At 37.3% G+C, this 20,446-nt stretch overlaps 1 protein-coding gene across 37 annotated transcripts in view; it reads left to right on the forward strand.

Annotated features, from left to right (window-relative positions):
- Nucleotides 1–20,446, forward strand: part of slit2 (slit homolog 2 (Drosophila)) — a 131,852-nt gene that overhangs the window by 46,976 nt on the left and 64,430 nt on the right.

Consider the following 20,446-nt stretch of genomic DNA (forward strand, 5'->3'; position numbering starts at 1 on the left):
GAGAGATTGCTAAAGGGATAGTTCACCCTCTGAAAAACTAAACTTCTATTTTCATTTGCTTAGAGACATATCACATGGGTTTAGAAAATCCGGAAAGTTGCACAATCAGCCATATACAAAAGGTTATTGTTAAGGATCATTTTCAAAGCTTGAAATCTCCACCCCTACATTCAGTGAATTTGGAAAAAAAGTATTCAGTTGCTTTTATAGCAACCTCTTCTGACCCAAGTGTAAATGAAAATGTGTGTAATGCATGTGTGCGTACATGTCATGACTTTCGTTCCTCAGTTGCTCACCTCTATCTGTCTGTCAGTATGTGTACTTCCGAAATGACAGATGGAGACTAATTGGCCCAGATCATTTGAATGGTAGTGGATTTTGTGCTTCTCTCTCCCTCTCTCCCATTGCTTTCCTTTCCCTGTACTGTATGTTTTCCTTTGGGATAGAAATGTTTTCACTTGGGAATGTGGGTCTAGCAGTTGTTAATTTTATTTTTCCCTTTGTCTCTCTCACTCTGACTCTCTCTCAGGAATTCCTCCCATGTTAGGTCACTGTAATCTCACATCTCTAGTTTACCATTATGATGGAGACATGCAACATAATACCACCATTCGGAAGTAAGAAAAAAAAGGATAAAGAGTGAAAGAAGAGAGATTTGCCAGTGAGACAAAATGGACTTTTTAAACCCAAGTTCTTGAAAGGAATTTTTCAGATAATCCTCCTCTCCCACCACTAAGCCCACTCTCCAGAAAATGTACTTCATTTCCATTGGCAATTTCTCTCACGTATGTTACGCTGTGTTTGCCAGCTCCTTCCCAAGAGTCTCAAAGCGTCGGCCATTGCAGTGCCCTTTACAAAACCAACTTCCTCCTCATCACCTCTTTCACTGGGAGGTCTCTTCCTCTTCTGATGTGTTTTTCATTCTGACCAGAAATCCTTTGGGTTGTGAATAAGCTTTGCCTAGTGATAAGACCCCAGCAGCAGCATGCAGTTAGCACTACTGAACTTTCCTAATGTGAAAATTCACAAGTAGTTTTAGAAAGTGATTGGATGCAAATGCGAGGAAAGTTAAGACGAAAAAGCCAACTTACAATTAGTCAAAAAACCAGAGGCCAAAAGAGGATCCTTTAATTGAGATGTTTTCGAGGATGTTTCGTGGGGTCTCACTTCATTTTGATGGTCCGTTTGTTGAACTTAAGTTACATTGAAACATTCTCATTAGGTTATAAGTAGACTGGTAAAGTCGGGGTTAGGGTTAGTGTAAGTTGACATGTACTTGCAAAGTTTCTTATAGTCAGCAAAATGTCTGTTAAAGGAGCAGTATCAACAAAAATTAAGCCGTCTACTAATACTTAAATGGACCTTTAAAGTAAAGTGTTACCTTTTGTAGTAGATGATTTGGTGTCGACATCAGTTGAATACATTTGAAGTTAAACTCTGAGATGAACTCTGCTGATCTTGTGGAAACTGTATTTGAACTTGTGTCAGGGCAAAACAGTTTTCTCATCAAGATTAGGTTGACTAGATGTGTGTCTGTGTAAATCCCCTGGCCTCTAAAAATAATTCAGGAACTGTCGGGAATGTGACACACAGATATAACGACTGCAGGAGCTTAACATGGATCAACACCACACAGACAAACACACACACTTACACACCCTATAAAAACCCTCTCCCAATAAACCCAAACCTGTCGACAACTGCCGTCGTATTTAGACATACTCACAAAAGTCAAACAATGAGCCCAGATGTGCGCGCACACACATACACACACACTCACTTTGCAGCTGAGTTAAAGTCAAATTTGTAACTTAAAGTCAAATTTGTATCAAAACTAATAAGATTGTCCACTGACTTGTAATTCTGCACAGGGTTTATTTGTGTATGTGTGTGCTTTCCGGGTGCTAAAGTCTCTCCGCTCATGTGGGACAGTTAATTTTAGATGTCTTTTTCTGCTCAGGAGTCTCTCTTGCGTCGCGTCACTTGTCTGTGCAGGAATTTGTCACTGTAAGTGTCAGATGAATGCATGAGGCGACAGTGATTTCAAAACGAAATGCTTATCAGATCACACCTAATGTGCTAAACATAAGAGAAGCACATATGCATTAGATCAGTGCTTTGTAACTGGTTCTTCTTTTGATTTACACCCTATTTCCACCTGTGGTGTTTCCAGTGACCTGATCATAAGCAGTCATCCGAGATACAATATCGTTTCCGTCGCATTCATACAAATGTGTCTCTTGTGACCACTTAAGTTCAGATTACATTAAAACCTTTACCTTATTATGAGCTCCACATATAGCCCAAAACATACTAATTATTTATTCATTACAGTTACGTAATTCCTTAAACGTATTTTCTGTATTTGTCTTGTTTGTATTTTCCTGTTTTACTGTATGGTTTTAATGCTCCAATAAGTCAATACAAAGTGACTCAAACTATGTTTATCATAATTACATGTAATTTATGCCATGTTTTACATTTAGATTTGTTGTTAATAATTTTTGGAGGTTGAGTGTGTCAGGCAATTTGTTAGGATCTGTCTAATTTGGCAGCTTTTTGGTCAAATACAGAAAAGGTCTTTCAAGATTTTTTTTCTGTAAATCACAATGTGACATGTTGCTTTTAATAACACTAGAACTACAGAGATAGTCATTTAAATCTTTTAATAATTTATTTAATAACTGTTAAATATGTGTAAATTTTGCATTGTAAAATGGCAAAACACAAAAGAGTTCTGAGTATTACTACTTTGAATAGTCAAATGGCAAAAGCATTTCAGCGTCTGCTACTATTCCACACTAATTTTATAAAACTTTTCTTTTTTTACTTTCTGATAGCAAAAACATACTTTACCTCAGACATATTGTGTTTAAAGTCAAATTCACTGAATTAAAAAAAACCTTTACTCTCCTACTTGCTGCACAAATTGAGGAAATGTGGTTTGTTTACTTGTTCACAATTATATTGCAAACAAATATTTTTGTAATATTTTTAGAGTCCTGACCTCATACAACAGACATTCTAAGGTCAATTCTAATATCTCAATAGAAGCTTTGAATGAATGGCCAAAATTAATTTTAGTATTGTGTTAAAGTAGAATCATTATTGAATTTAATATGTTTTCTATTTATACAAAATCCCATTTTTTAATTTTATTTATTGCAAAGACAAAAACAATGTATCTCCTCAATGACTATTCTACTCTGTAAAGTTTGGATTCAAGTAAAGTTTATTTATAAACTAATTTCGAGAGGATCACGTGCTTATGGTTGCTTGCAACCGGCCCCGCATTATTCAATTTATGATTCACTATTATCAGACGATTTATAAGCCAATATAAATATACCCTAAGTTCCATATAACAGCCATTTTTGTTTTAAGGAATCCCCCTTCCACCTCTAATCCTCCTTTCCTAGATGGGTGGCATGGTGGCCCAGTGGTTAGCACTATTGCATCACAGCAAGATTGTCACTGGTTCTAGTCCTTACCAAGCCAGCCAACATTTCTGTGCGGAGTTTACATGTTCTCCCTGTGCTCACGTGGGTTTTCCCTGGGTTCCCCGGTTTCCTTCCACCGTCCAAAACATGCAACCTAAGTTAATTGAGTAACTATAGACATGCTCCTAGTAAGCAGTTATCTCTTAAGAGCAATCACTATCTGTACATTAGCTACTACAGAAGGGAAGTTCTCGAGATCTACTTGAGCTAAAACTCCCCTCTCGCCTTGCAATGGGAGGGACCTCAGGCTCAAGGATCTTATGAGCTCAGGGCTCTCTCCTGGGACAGCATGCCAAACAAGCTTTATAATCAATCATCAGCTAAGTGTGAACTCTTGAAATGAGTTTAAATGGGTTTTGTTGAAATGAACGATTTAGGTTTATTCAGTGATGTACATATAGACGTCACCATTTTTTTTTTTTTTGAAGAAGAAGAAATCACAGATGAACTTTGTGACTGCAATTGTGTCCCTTTTAGAATAAAGCGGACTCATTTCTGCTTTCATTTTCACAAGACAGTTAAAAATAGGATTGTCCAGATCCGATCACGTGATCGAAAAATGATTTCAGACGTTATCTTCCGATCAGGACTCGAATATATATATATATATATATATATATATATATATATATATATATATATATATATATATATATATATATATATATATATATATATATATATATATATATATATATATATATATATATATATATATATATGCGGAATGACATCACTTTGTTGCAGAGATGCTATTGGTTAAATGCCAGCATAGTAGAACACGGAAGCAGCTTGAAGCTGAAAGCGTAAGTTTGTCTATGGTCTGGAGGTATTAAAAGTTGATGACGACAACATTGCCATAGCAAGCTGTGAGATATGTAAACGTGGGATTGCCTGCTGGGTGTTTTAAGTTGAGGTGCTATTTGATTTTATATTATTATTATTATTTTTTTTGATTTACTGTTGCACTAAAGTCCAAAAGTGAAGGTGAAGAATTGATTTTATTTATTTTTACTTGATTGTTCAAGCTACCTCACTAAAGAACTCTGTTTGTTTTGTTATTTCTGTCACAATGTTTGTGCTTTTAGCCTTATCTTTTGTAGAGCCAAATTTGTACACAGAAGTGAGCGAAATCTGAAAAAAAATTCTATTGGCGATGTCCTAATTTGTAAAAATGCAAAGTTTTCAGTTAGGGTGCTGGTTACAGTATTTATAACTATCTGTTTATGAAAACACAATGGAAGTGTTCGGAATGTCCCTATTTAGATGGCTAAGTAGCCAAGGCAGGGCAAGGCAAGTGTATTTATATAGCACATTTCATACAAAATGGTAATTCAAAGTGCTTTACATAAATGAGAATAAAAGAAGCAAGAAAATTATAAATGATTAAAACAGATATAAACAGATTAAAATGTGTTAAATTGGTTATAAAAGAATGAAAAACAAAAAAAAAAGGATGTAATAGTGTGATCTGTGGGACATATCACAGTGCTCATTCAGTGAAGGCACAGCTAAACAGATGTGTTTTCAGTCTTGATTTGAATGAGCCTAATGTTGAAGCATATCACATTATTTCTGGATTCCAGCTGTGAGGGGTGTAGTAGCTGAAGGGGGATTCACCCTGCTTTAAATGAACTCTTGGAATTTCTAATTTAATGAATCCTAATGATTTGAGTGATCTGTTAGGTTTGTAGTTAGTGAGCATAGCTGTAGTGTATTAAATCATTTAGTGATTTATAGACGAGTAATAATACTTTAAAATCTATTCTGAATGTAACTAGAGGCTAGTGTAAGGACCTGAGGACAGGTGTGATGTGCTCTAATTATCTGGTTCTGGTCGGAATCCTGGCCGCAGCGTTCTGGATGAGCTGCAACTGTCTAAATGTCTTTTTGGAAAGGCCAATGAGGAGTCCATTACAGTAATCCACCCTGCTGGTGATAAAAGCATGAACAAGTTTGTCTCTGGAAACAAGGCGTCTATTTCTTGCAATGTTTTTGAGATGATCATATGCATCAAGTAAGCATTTGTCGTCTGGCAGACATTTACAGAGGTTTATTGATGAGTCATTTATATATTTGCTAAACAGAATGTGTCTAAATGTATGCACGCATCTGATCTTTTTTTGATTTAGTGTAATGAAGCTCTCCACCATGCTAACTGCACTGGAGATATGGGTGTGCTTAGACAAATATTTGTGTTTGACAGACAGCGGTGACTGTCTGTTTATTGAAGTTTATGTCTGATGGACAGAACTGGAAAAAGAGCAACACGCCAACTATGAATAATCTCCTGGAGCAAGTGGACAGACTACATTGGTATGTGTTTATGTGGCGTGCATTATTGGCTTTGTAAGATTGCTGATTAGTATCCTTCACCGGTCAGTATGTTTTTAGACACACTAAAGCAAGCATGTTTTAACAGACACAGCCTTTATCAGTGCGACCCGAGGACACAAATGCACACACTCACACCAGGTCTTTCTCTCTCGCTCTATAAATGCATGACTGAGGGCTATGTTTTAAGAGGGAGATGGAGAGAGCGGTGAAGAGAAAAGTAAAAGAGCAGCTGAAGTGAGCGCCAATTTGCCTTCCAGCTTTTGAAGGGTTTTTAAGATGCTCAGCTTTCAGTCCATATAAGACATAGAGGAATGACCTCTTAAACCACTGACACACACACACACACAACTTTGAATGTCTGCTCTCGTACCCAGTGGCATTATCCGAATACCATTACAGGGTGTCCATTTAGATGAATTGTCAATGTAATGAGCATATTTCCAATAAAATAACGTATTTGTGAGCATGATTTTTATTATAATATAATATAATATAATATAATATAATATAATATAATATAATATAATATAATATAATATAATATAATATAATATAATATAATATAATATAATATAATATAATATAATATAATATAAATCTGGCATCACGCAGGCGGAGCAAATAGGTCACTGGTTAGAGCCTTGGCTGGGTCAGTTGGCATTTCTGTGTGGAGTTTGCATGTTCTACCCGTGTTTGTGTGGGTTTCCTCTGGGTGCTCCAGTTTCCCCCACATGTCCAAAGACATGCGGTACAGGTGAATTGGTTAAGCTAAATTGGCTGTATAGTGTATGAGTGTGAATGGAAGGGCATCCGCTGCGTAAAACATATGCTGGATAAGTTGGCGGTTCATTCCGCTGTGGCGACCCCAGATTAATGAAGGGACTAAGCTGAAAAATGAAAATGAATAAAAATGTATTTTTAAATTGCCTACTAAAGGACTACAATTAAAAACGTCTGGCGATATGGCAAAAATTTTATCAGTTGATATCAATAATTATCACAATAAATGTCAATTTTTTATATCTATCCATATTAAAGGCTTTTTAGCATGCCCGTCCCTTTGTGCAGGAAAGGGGTAACGTTTTTGCAGTGGGTAGCATTTTCTCCTCGTAACAAGAAGATCACTGCTTCAAGCCTTGAGTTGGCATTATTGTGTGGAGTTTGCATGTTCTTCCCGTGTTTCTCCGGGTGCTCTGATTTCTCCCACAAGTCCAATGACATGCGCTATAGGTGAATTGGGTTAGCTAAATTTTCCATAGTGTAATGTATGTAAATAAGAGTGTATGAGTGTTTCCTAGTGATGGGTTGCAGCTAAAAGGGCATCTGCTGCGTAAAACATATGATAAGTTGGCGATTCATTTTGCTGTGGCAACCCCTGATAAATAAAGGGACTAAGCCAAAAAGAAAATGAATGAATGAAAGATCCTTTAATATATTTTATTTAGGGATGCTAACGATTACTTGATAATCGATTGATTGTAAATAACCCTTAAATAGATAGACCTTATCGATGACTCATCACCTTGGAATTATAATGTTCTATCTGCATTCTGAATAATTTTGAGATATTGATCTTATGTTTTTGCATTCTATATAGCAAACAGTATGTGTGTAACATTTGTTTTTTAATAAAAAGTCTAAAAATGTAAACAACTAATAAAAAACATCCCATAATGTAAATAAGATGTCATTTAATAAAAAAATGTCAATAAATCAATTTTGAGAAAAATGTCAGATAGACCCTTATAATTCTAAGGGGCTGGACTGATTAAGCATGGACATTTAAAGGTTAAGTTATGCTGTGCGCTGTGAAATGCGTCCAATCATTACATAATCATGTGTGTGCAGTTTACCTTACCTTATGGAGTCAACCTCTTGACATTGCATTGTGCGATGCATAAAACCCTGTTATGTGCAGATCTCAGTTATATCTGCAGGTGTTTTAAACTATTTTATCAGACAGATTATTAGACGCACAGTGCATAAACATTTTTGAGCACTTATCAAACTCTCGTTATCATTTTATTGAAAAAAATACATATATCGTGATAATTATCGTTATAGATTTATCACCCAGGCCTACAGTAATACTGCTTCAATACTGCTAGCCAATATTGCAGTAAAATAAAAGTCTATGGTACGTATACATACATTTTTACTTAAAATGTATTTCTTTAAAACAACGTGCTTGATAATACATTTAATGACTTATACTTAACAATGCTAGAAAAAAATCTATTGAATTTATTAAATTTTTTATTAATTTCTAATAGTCAACAACAGTATGATTTATACAACATACACATGGCCAACCTAAAAACAGCTTCTAAGTGATGTTTCGTAAACAAATTTCGGGAGGAGCATGCGCAGAAGTTTCAGTATCGAATACGTCATTGACAATTATTCCATCATCAAATCAGTTCTTGAGCCACCCCTATATATAACTAAGCTGTCTTACCTGCAGCATCTCACGACTTTAGCATCCCTCCACCACCCTGTCACCTCTTGCATTGCATTCCCGGGGGGAGCGTTCTGGGGCCGGGCTAGATACTTCGCTCGAATCCCAACTCCTCTTTGTTTCCTGATAAGGGGAATAACTCGAGTTGGGGTGTCTCCTCGAGCTCAGAGCCCTCCCCCCGGACAGCACGCCAAATATGCTTTATACTTAAACGAATGCAAGTGTGAACTCGTGAAACCCACACTTATTTTAATGGAAACAATCTATGCAACTAACAATTGGTTACAGAAAATCTAGTAATCTGTCGTTATTATTATTATTATTATTATTATTATTATTATTTGTATTATTATTTGAGTAATAATTACATTTGTCTACTCATATTTACACATCTATTGGTCTATATACTCATATTGATCAATAATTATCATCCCATCTTCGGTCTGTGTGTTAGCGAGAACCAACAATACTTTATTGTTTGTTTTAACTTTGTTGAGTTCATAGAAGAGTATTATAACTGAAGTATGTGGGTTACAAAAATCTCTTGAATTCTACAAAGATGTTTTAAAAAAGGTGTTTGTGTACATATGAGAAAGAGAGTAAAAAGCTGTCAAAATAAACAGTCAATTATATTAAATCTTTTAATAAGCCTTCGGTCCTTTTCTCTCTAATGCAAAATAAAAACTATGCATAGATAGATGAGAAATATCACTGAATCTCTCTCTCTCCCTCTCTCTCTCTCTCTCTCTCTCTCTCTCTGAGTGTGTGATCTATTAAGATAGTCAGACAGGGGTTGACAGATACACAAAGGCTTCTGCAGTTCTATTGTGGTGGCAGCCTCACCATACAGTACTATCATTGTGTAGAGCCTGCGGGTGGACTGTGTGTTTCTGTGTGTGTGTGTGTGTGTGATCAGGGGACGTACACACTGCTCTGTGATGAATTACTCAGAGTGGGCAGATTATGCCGGTATGACATTGATACATTGAGACATCCAGTGAGATTTTATTGCATTCAAAATGTGTGTGCATGTGTGTATGTATGCGAGTGGGTGGGGGTTTAAGGATTTTTAAGGGTGTAGAGTCACTTGTTATCACACGGGTGAATAATGACATCAAATCACTTTCCAAACACACTTGTGCGCGCGCACACACACACACACACACACACACACACACACACACACACACACGCACGCACGCACGCACGCACGCACACACACACACACACACACACAAACACACACACATACACGCACTGTATTTTAAAACAGATGTTTCGCAACTTCCAATACCCATGTGTACCATGTGACAAAACAAAAAACAAACAAAGTTTATTTTCACTTAGTTTAAGCTAAAAGAAAAAAAAGTTTATTTGGTCAGATTTATATGCTAAAAAATAAGGCTGTTTATGTTTTTCATACATGTGTCATAGGCCACATACAATTATGTGTGAATGTTTGTGTGTTTTGGTTGGAGTGTATATTGAATTCCTGTCTTTGTGCTTTCTTGCTGTCATGGAAACATGTTTTCGGGGAGTACGGTGGTCCATAGGAATCAAATGAGCCGTGAATAATTTATCTCTTAATGACTTCATTCACATCAATAGCATTGACTCTAATAAACCTCCTGCCATGGCAAAGTGTGTGTGTGTGTGTGTGTTTGCGTGAGCGCGTGTTCCTTCATGTGGTGCTGGTGAACGCACTTACAGTATGTGTGTTTTCATGGTTTGAAATTGTGATGTTGTGAAGTCAGGGGATTTTCCATCAAAGTAAGTAAGTGTATGTTTTTTGCGAGTGTTGTTTTTATGCATATGTGTTTGCACTGGCACATTATGTTCCTCTTTTGAAATAGTTTGAATTATGGAGTGGAACATTATCATTCAAAGACAGTCAAACAGGCACATTTAAGTAGTTCATGGTACAGTAATTTGATCCCGCAGTCTGCAACTTCTCTGTTGGAGTTTGTTATTATAATTTAAAATGTCTGACATGCATCTTTAGTGTGTGTCAGAACGTGCTCGAATGTGCAAAAACATGGCTTGCTTAAAGTTCTCGTAAAATCAGAATTCGCATTTTTTTTTTGCAAGTTCTCAATGCTCTGCTTGAAGTGAACAACTGATCAGCAGAGGTTTATCCACACCTTGGTAATATTTATTCAAATCGACATTTCTTTTCTAATGATTAGAGCAGAATGTTTTTAACCATCTCTCTCAAGCTGTTAGTTTGCTGTCCCATTCAGTATGCAGTTTCAGAAGCATATATCTCACAATACTGATATTGAAGTAAAGTCCTAAAGAAGTTGTTTTTGGTTCATGAGAAAGTTTACATGATTATACATGCAATGTAACTTTAAATACAACCATGATACTACCGTATATGTACTGAATACATATACGGTAGTATCATGGTGTTATACAAATTTGACCCTCTTGGCATAAATTTCAAGGTACATTAGAGGTGGTACTGCACGTGGTTATCAAACTGATAATTTCAAACTGATATATTAGTATATTATTGCTTTGTACTACATTTACCGGGAGGTGTGGTGGCACAGTGGGTAGCTCTGTCGCCTTAAATCAAAAAGCTTGCTGGGTCGAGCTTTGGATGGGTCAATTGTCAAAGTTTTTATAGTTTGCTTTGTTCCACTGCATGCATTTGGATTTCATATTCTTATGTTTAATGTTTTAACACATAACACAATTTTAAACATTTATTTAACAAAGTTGACAAATGCCCTTTTACTATTTTGCAAATGCTGCATTCATTCATTCATTCATTCATTCATTCATTTTCTTTTCGGCTTAGTCCCTTTATTAATTCGGGATCGCCACAGTGGAATGAACCGCCAATTTATCCAGCATTTGTTTTACGCAGCGGATGTCCTTCCAGTTGCAACCTATCACTGGGAAACACCCACACACTCCTACACACACTCACATACACTGCGGCCAATTTAGCTTATTCAATTTACCTATTCCACATGTCTTTGGACTGTGGGGGAAACCGGAGCACCCGGAGGAAACCCACGCAAACACGGAAAGAACATCCAAACTCCCAAATGCTGCATATTAAGTTGTAAAATAAAAACAAAATTGTCTAAAAACAAAACAAACTTTATTCAGTCATTCATTCATTTTTCTTTGGCTTAGTCTCTATTTCAGAGGTTACCACAGTGAAATGAACTGCACCAAAACTAACTTGCAATTCGAAAAGACGTTCCAAATAAAATAAAATACAAAAGAATAATACAAATAAAATAAATATAATATTCTCATCTCATAAGTATATTTAATTCAATTTAATTCAGCTTTATTTGTGTTGTGCTTTTACAATGTAGATTGTGTCAAAGCAGCTTCACATAAATGGTCATAGTAACTGGATCAGGGTAGTTCAGTTTTTAGTGTTTATGATCAGTTCAGTTTAGCTCAGTTCAGTGTGGTTTGAAGTCATTATTGAGAGTCCAATATATACAATAAGTATATGAATTTGTCTATACTTTTCTTAGCTTGGATTTTTCTTTAATTGTTTATTTGATTTATTTTTTATATTTTTAGTAATATCAGCACATCATCATTTTAAAGTATAAGTTGAGATCTATCCACATTTACAATCTCCTAATAATATACACTTTCAGATATACAGAAAAGCATTCTTTATTTGTAGTTTCTAATAGCTTCTAATAGTTTCTACACAGACTTGCAAAATGCATTTTAAAAGTGAACGTGTTTGTGTGTGAAAGAGAGAGTGAAAGAGAGAAAGGAAAAAACCTGAGAAATACAAATTTTCTAAATGTTCAGATTTATGTCTATCATTTTTAACTTTGTGTTTTGTCGTATTTGTCATAGTGTCATCGAAAATACTTGCAGAGTAGTTAGTGCACTTAAGTAGAGATTGTTGCACAGACGGGAGAGAGCACACGTCTCCACTGCAGTGTACTGTCATCTCTGCAGGTTTTTACAAGTGAGCTAAATTCGATTTAATCAATGACAGTAAAAAAAAAAAAAGACAATTCATACGTTTTATGAACTGTGTGATGACGCTGGCCAGATTTGATCAGAGCTTTTTCCTAATATCAGCATTCACGCTCGCTGTTGCTTTAAAACTATTTGCTTCAACTCATTGTTCGCAGCTATGGTGCATGTTAAGTGAGCTTGCAATAAACAAAATGGCGTCTGCTTTTCCAATCATGCATTGTGATTCAATTAACATCCTAACCGATTTAAATTGTCACATATTTCTATCAATTTTAAGTCAGCCCACAGGTAATCATTACATCCCTACCCCACAATGTAACATAATCTATTACACACACACGCAGGAGAATGTACACATATCAAGTGAGCTGTTATTAAACTATTACTTCGTAATATATTCCCCAGAACGCACGTGAATCAAAAAACTGAAGTTTACTGCTTACTGCAAGAGGTTTTGACTTTGACACACAGTTTGCATCTCTAGATTTTATTTGTATGTTTGCTTTGGCTCTTGCGCTTGCATACGTAACCTCCTGCATGTGTGTGCGCGAGCATATGAAATTGCAATAAGAAAATCCCATGACAAGAATTCAACCACAAAGCATGCAGGAAAAATGAGCATCAGTAAGAGAAAACGTATTTCAAAAATATAAACCACTGCAAACTGTACTAAAGTCATTGAATACATTCAAATGAGGCAGTAAATCAGTTTCTTTACGATCCCCAGAAGTGTCTATATGCGGTTTAGACATGAGGAATACTATGCAGGACGGCAGGACTCTACTGCAATGCTTTATGGCTTGGTCAGGCGTTAACAGAACCTTCCATTAGCCTTCAAACAAAATCTCCCCTCAACCATGATTATTTGTTCCCGATGAACTCGGACGAGAGAGTGGAACTATGGGAAAGGTCGCGCAGAGAGAGAGAGAGAGAGGGAGTTGATAATGTTGACTGTGTTTCATATGTAATGTAATCAGATATGTAAAGCTGACATCTTAACAGCTGCTGTGGGCTGAGTTTTATTGATTGGTTCATGGTGGTTTAGGCCGAGGGAAACTTCTGGTAAGACCGACTCACAACCTGCTATTACAAATGAGAGGCGCACACGTATGCGCACACACACACACACGCACACACGCACACACACACACACACACAAACTGTGGTGATCGTTAAGCAGTAAATTACAGAAGGAAATCCTCGACGGCTGTATGTAATTCCCACTGGCAGATTGAGTGTGACTGGAAAACCACACTGCCTCCCTCCTTCTCTCTTTCTGTTCTCTATGAGATTTTTAATCTATATTTTGAAATTATATATCACAGACAAGTTGAATTTGGACTCTTGGTCTACTTTCTCAACGTGTGTGTTTGAGAAACTGAACCTCAAAGCTCCAAAATCAACAGCTCTGACAGACGCATCCTTAAAGTGACCCGCTGAAGAAATGTGGGCTTAACTTTGTGTGTGTGTGAGTGTGGAAAGGACAGATGGACTCAAGCAGCTGTGTGTGTAGCCATTGGTCGTGACTGAAGTTTGCGGGTGTGTGAAAGACAACATTGAGGCCTCGTCTGTATTTGAACAGGAATATTTCAGTTTGACTCACCCACACACACATATACTGTCTGCTGGAATCTACGGCAAATAGCTACGAGACTCAAACATCTTGAAAGGATTTAGGGGGAGAGAGAGAAAGACAGGAGAGGCGAAATAGAGTTACTATCTCCTGTCTTTCATCTTTGAGTGTCTCTTTGTCTCAATTGTTTCGATCTGTGTGTCTTAAAGAGAGAGAAAGAGCAACAGATCGACCGACAGAGGCAGAAAGAGATGGAGTCAGAGAGAACGACACACAGGGAGACACAGACAGAGAGAAAACAAGTGGTTGTGGGAAAGTTGGTGGTTGTCTGTGTTCACCCACACTGGCACAATCCGATCCTGCTCTCACATAAGAGCACACACACACACACACACACACACACACAAGTTTTACTGACTTTTTAACCCTGCACTTAATGCACTGTAGGGCTGCAACCACACTTTTCATCATAATCCAATAACATTAATATTTTGGCTTTTGTCATAAACTGTTTATCATTTGTCATAAATTTAAGTATCATAAATTTGATATAACTTTACATTTTGAAGTGTATTGGGAGTACAGTTAATGTCAGAATTATTCACCTCCCTGTTTATTTTTTTCCCAATTTCTGTTTAACGGAGAGATTTCTTCAACTTTTAATTAATAATTTCTGATAACTGATTTATTTTATCTTTGCCATGATAACAGTAAAAATTATTTGACTAGATATCTAGTTTCATTTCATCTTTTCTTTTGTAAAAGAAAAACAGAAATGAAATGAAGTTGTTACCGCCGGTGAAGGAGCTGTTTTTTATAATAAATGTCATTATTTGTTTGTAGTGTTTTTCTTAGCAACTTATGGCAGACACCTTAGCAAAACTGCCTGAGGCACGTCTTTAAAGAGTAGCCAATCATTTTGATGATGACTTTGACATTTCAGTGACCAGAGCAACATGCAGACTTCTTCAACTTTTTGATCTTCCACTAGCAATTTATTCTGTGAATGTGTTGTGTCTCAAGAAAGTATGTACATTTTTATTGATTTATTTGGTTGCTGTTGCTCATTTTGAAATTGTCATTTTTATTTGAGGTTTACATTAAATTATTGGGGGCATCACGGTGGCATAGTGGGTAGCACGATCGCCTCACTGCAAGATGGTCGGTGGTTAGCCTTATGGACTCAGCCCTAAATGAGTCAGTTGGCATTTCTGTGTGGAGCTTGCATGTTCTCCCTTGGTTTCCTTCTGATACTCCGGTTTCCCCCACATTCCAAAGACTTGGATGAGCTTAATTGGCCTTCAAGAGTTTACACTTAGCTGATGATTGATTATAAGCAAGTTTTGCATGCTGTCCCGAGAGAGAGAGCACTGAGCCCAAAAGGTCCTTGAGCCCTGGGCTCCCTCCAGTTTGCAGGGCGAGAGGGGAGCCTTGAGCTCAGGTAGAACTCCCCCTTGATAAAAACTGATGACTAAAAATTGAATGCTATGAAAAGATATGCTGCAGGGTAAGAGGTTGACTGTAGTGCAAAATTTAGATTGATCAATTCACTTGTTGTGCATGTTTTTGGAATGTGGGAGGAAACCAGAGGACCCGGAGAAAACCCAGCGCTAACCACTGAGCCAACATGCCACCCTATGTAGGGAAAGGTGAAGAAGTAGGGGTGGAAGGGGGGATTCTTCAAATCGAAGATGACTGTAGTGAAAAAACCCTGGCTCTTTATAGTGTGTTACACTGCAAAAATGCTTTTCTTATTTAGATTTTTTTTTGTCTTGTTTCAAGTCCAAATATCTAAACATTCTTAAATCAAGAAGCATTTTCTAGACAAGCAAAACATATTTTCTTGTTTTGAGAAATAATGTGCCAATATTAGGTGAATTTTTCCTTAAAACAAGCAAAATGATCTGCCAATGGGGTAAGCAAAATAATCTTGTTTTTCCTTTTGTGTTCAATCATAATCACGTGATCCTCTCGAAATTAGTTCATGAATAAACTGTATGAGTGTGAATGCAAGAGTGTATGGGTGTTTCCCAGTGATGGATTGCAACTGTAAGGGCAATCGCCGCGTAAAACGTATGCTGGAGGAGCTGTGGTGACCCGTGATTAATAAAGGGACTAAGCCCTAAAGAAACTGAATGATTGAACTTTTTAAAATGTAAAATTTCACTAATATTTATCAGACTCTTTATTTCAGGGATTTATTAATGTAGCATTGATCAGCATTAAAGTCATTGGTTCTGTGACTTTTTATTGTTTATCCAACATATAAAGCAGATCGCAGGACTAGCGAGTGCCCACCTCACCAAAAAACTATCTGTACAGTATGCGTGTGCGTGAGTGTGTGTGTGCGTGTGTGTGAGAAGAAGGGCAGTCTGGTGCCCTCAGAGTCAGGCTTACAAGAAGAGTGCTGAATGCCTCCAGTTCATAAACACCTCACTAATGAGCCTCACAGGGGAAAGCAAATGATCAGCGCTTATTTCTTCACAAATCCCTCTAACATCTGCTAATGTGTGTGTGTGCGTGTCTCTGTGTGTGAGTGTGCGCGTATGACATTTTCATGGATGACAGGTGGTCTCCCCAGCACCACTGGATGTTAAAGAGAGAGAGGGAGAATGTGTCAACCACACATTCACGCTCAGTGTACTAATCCATTTCCAGTGTTTTTATTGATGCATCTCAGCTGTTAGTGAAGCCAAACTACCATCTAACAAGGGGGACAAACTCTCAAATGACAAATTATATTAAAGTCGAGATGAACTGAAAATAGCAATAGATTTTTTTCTGTACTGTGATATTCAACAATGGCGGCATGGTGGTGCAGTGGGTAGCACTGTCACCTCACAGCAAGAAAGTTGCTGGTTCAAGCTTTGGCTGGGTCAGTTTAATTTGGTATAGGTGAATTGGACACGCAAAATTGTTCATAGTGTATGTGTGTGAATGAGAATGTACGGGTGTTTCACAGTGATGGGTTGCAGCTGGAGTCATCCAGCTGCATAAAACATGTGCTGCATAAGTTGGCGGTTCATTCTGCTGTGGCGACTCCTGATTAGTAAAGGGACTAAGCCAAAAAAAAAATGAATGAATGTATGAATGAATGAAGTCTTTCTATCTAGTAGTTTTTAGGATTCAGGATTTTGAAATGTGTACATTTTACTCAAAAATAAACAGAAGTTTGTGGTTAAGGCAGACTAAACTATTCAAGAAATCCATCAAACTGCACATGAACAGATAGAAGATTCAGTCGTGGGATGAAACGTAATATTAAAATAATTACTATATAAATTGTATGTTCACTCTCTGGGGTCTAAAATTTTTATTTACAAAACAAATTATAATGTAATTATGATAAAAAAAAATGTATCAATATACCATCAAAGTATATCAAAAATATATAACATTTGAAAGTTAAATGCCAGTATTTATTTATGTGATTATTAATGGTGGTATATTTGCAATTTAGGTCACTGTTTATTTTGATGATCTGTATTGTTTAATTAAGTTACATTGCATCTACATGTCAACTAATTTATTATAAGTATACTGTTATGTTGGGGTTAGGGTTAAGGGGGTTAGGGTTAGCGTAAGTTGACATGTACTTGCAAAGTTTCTCATACTCAGTTAAATGTCTGTTAAAGAAGCATATCAACAGATATTAAACAGATAGTCTAATACTCAAATGTACCTTCAAAGTGAAGTTTCATAAACTAATTTCGAGAGGAGCATGTGATATGATTGTGCACTGCTGGCCACTCATCTGTAACCAGTAATAATCCAATCAGACTGATCCTAGCTTAATAGAAATGCATCACTTTCTCCTTATTGCTCTATCTTCTTTTTGGAAGAATCCCCCCTTCCACCCCATCTCCTCCTTTTTCTCCCCTTCTAAAGGGGGAGCGATCGAGACCTACCTGATCTCGGATCCCCTGATATGCTTCTAGACCGGGCGGGAGCCCTGGGCTCAAATATCTCCGAGCTCAGGGTTCTCTCCCGGGACAGCATGCCAAACCTGCTATAAATGCCACGCATATCTAAATGGGAACTCTTGAAATAAAGTGTCACCATAATTTACAAAAGGGAAATGATGTATTGTCAGTTCTAAAAAATTATTGCAGGTAATTAACAAATATAAGATGAAAAATGATCAAACACTGAATGTTCATCATGTTCAAATACTGAATGAATGCGTTCGGGGTCATACCAAACAGACCCGCATTGGCAGACGATTGAGAGTCTCATTTGTGGCATAGTTTCACTCTGGCTCATACTTAAAATCTCTCGCACGCCGTCTGAGTGAAATAACCATTTGTGATGCAGTCCAAGCAAATCCAAACACTTCCAGCTCTGATGTTTGTGTGCTTATCGTGTCATTTGGCCAGATAGCACTGTTTCTGGTTCGTCATACTGGCGGTAAATGTAACAATAGCTATCAAAGGCTCAAGGATGTGATAGTATCTCAGTTTGTTTGTTTTTTCCCTCTCACTTTCCACTCCGTCTCTTTATTCCTGTAGACTCATATTGTAGGATTTCTTGGTTTAATCCACTATCACACAAAAAAAAGGAAATAAATGCAGTTTCATTTTTGAAAAAGTGTCTTGCTCATCTAAAGGAAAATGCAAGTAAGTTTTAAACCAAGCAGAGCGTTTTGGCAGTCAGTTACTTAAAGTCTTGAGACCCAGGACAAAATGTTAATCGGTGGGCCCCCTTTTTCAATGTGAAGGCTATAGCATAGTGCACTTTAGTGGGCCCCCCTTGTCACAGGGCTTGGGACAACATTCTGGGTAGCCCATCCCCCAGTGATAGCCCAGATTGCCACTGGACAGAACTTAATGTCCCACAATGACTAGAGCCCACTTACTTGCATTAAACCCAATTCTTTATGATTACAGGATGAAAAGAGCAGTATTGAATATTGTCAGCTAAAATATAATATATGATAATGTTTCTCCCCCAACAGCTCTAATAGCACTATTTGAATTCAAATACTTGGTAAATCACTGACAGAATTTCGTTGAATTTCCCTTCTGTTATTATTATTATTATTATTTTAGAAAATTTATTTCTACCAGTTGTATTAAATAGTGATCTATTTCTGAGCTATTGTCATGTGTAATGTCTTTACAAGGTTAATGGACATAACCTTAACAAAAGCACTTGGTGTGTGTCGTCCATGCTGGTTAGTTCACACTGCCCCCTAGTGAATGAAAACGGAATGCATCACGGCTGCCACAAGTGTGTGTGTGTGTGTGTGTGTGTGTTTGAGTGAATATTTGTGATATTATAAATACCTGTCTGTCTCCTTGGCATTTTCATTTAAATCCTGGTGCTCTGTGATTGGTGCTGTCATGTGCCACTCATGAAAATGACAGGCCTCTTGATGAATAGAGCCCTCAACAGACAGACAATCTATCTCTGTCTAGCCTGACCTCACTGCGTGGACACACACACACACACACACACGCACACACGCACACACGCACACACGCACACACACACACACACACACACACACACACACACACACACACACACACACACACACTTACACACAGTTGATGACTCTTACGGTCAGTGTCTAGTTTTTGGAGACTCAGTGTCTGTCTCCTATTATGATTGACGGCTGAGGAATTTGACTGACAGGTCTGGCTAACTGAACTGGCTATTAACAATCTGTAAGGGTCCCATGCTGTGTTTGTGTGAGAGAGGAAAGTGCGGGTGTACGTCTATAAATGAGAGGCTTGTCTTTGAGGGTCTGCTTTGCGTGAGGGAAGACACTTCATTAAAGTCACCCCCTATGGAGACGCACACACAGAAACCCGCACATATGCACACTCCATGGGTGCAAAGGTCAACCCGTGGGACCCCCTGAATGGTGATTTGATCACATGCCTTGCTCTTAAAATCTGATCATGTGACCCTTGGAGGAAAAAAAACCCAAGTGTTTTGTTAACTGCTATTAAAGTAATTGATATTCATTGAAATGAATAAGATAATTGGTCATCATAATTAGTGCAGGTGGGCTCTTCATAACTCTTCATTATATTAATACTCACAGTGAGAGTGAGCATATGCGTTGATTCGTTTAACTTCTCTGCGCTTTATTGTGTCTTGTATGAGTTTTTTTTTCCCACAGCAGGAGTAAAGAAAAAGCAAAAGTGACAGAAAGTGAAGGACGGAGAGCAGGATGAAAGCAAGGATTAAGCTTCTGTTCGTTTTTGTTCATTTAATGAAAAGAGGAAGAGAGCGAGTGAAGCACTTCCTCTAAAGGTGCTCAGGGGTCATCATTTAACCCTCTTTCTTTTGCTTTTATTCTTCAGTTCTTTCTTTGCACCCGATGTCCTACTGAGTGTTCTATACTATGTTGCCACTGAAGTTGTATAGTGTGTGTGAGTGTGCAGTAAATTTGGACCTTGTGGGGACATTTTATTTGGTCACCATGCAGAAAAAAGCTCAGAAATCACACCGAATTAAGTATTTTAGAAGTTTGAAAATGATTATGTCTTTTCAGGGTTGGGTTTCAGGGGAAGAGTTGGATAGAAAATACAGTATAAAAAATCATTACATTTCAGTGCTTCATACACATAGACTTTTACTTGGGTGGGCCAC

This window comes from Danio rerio, chromosome 1, assembly GCF_049306965.1.
Source record: "Danio rerio strain Tuebingen ecotype United States chromosome 1, GRCz12tu, whole genome shotgun sequence".
NCBI lineage: Eukaryota > Metazoa > Chordata > Actinopteri > Cypriniformes > Danionidae > Danio > Danio rerio.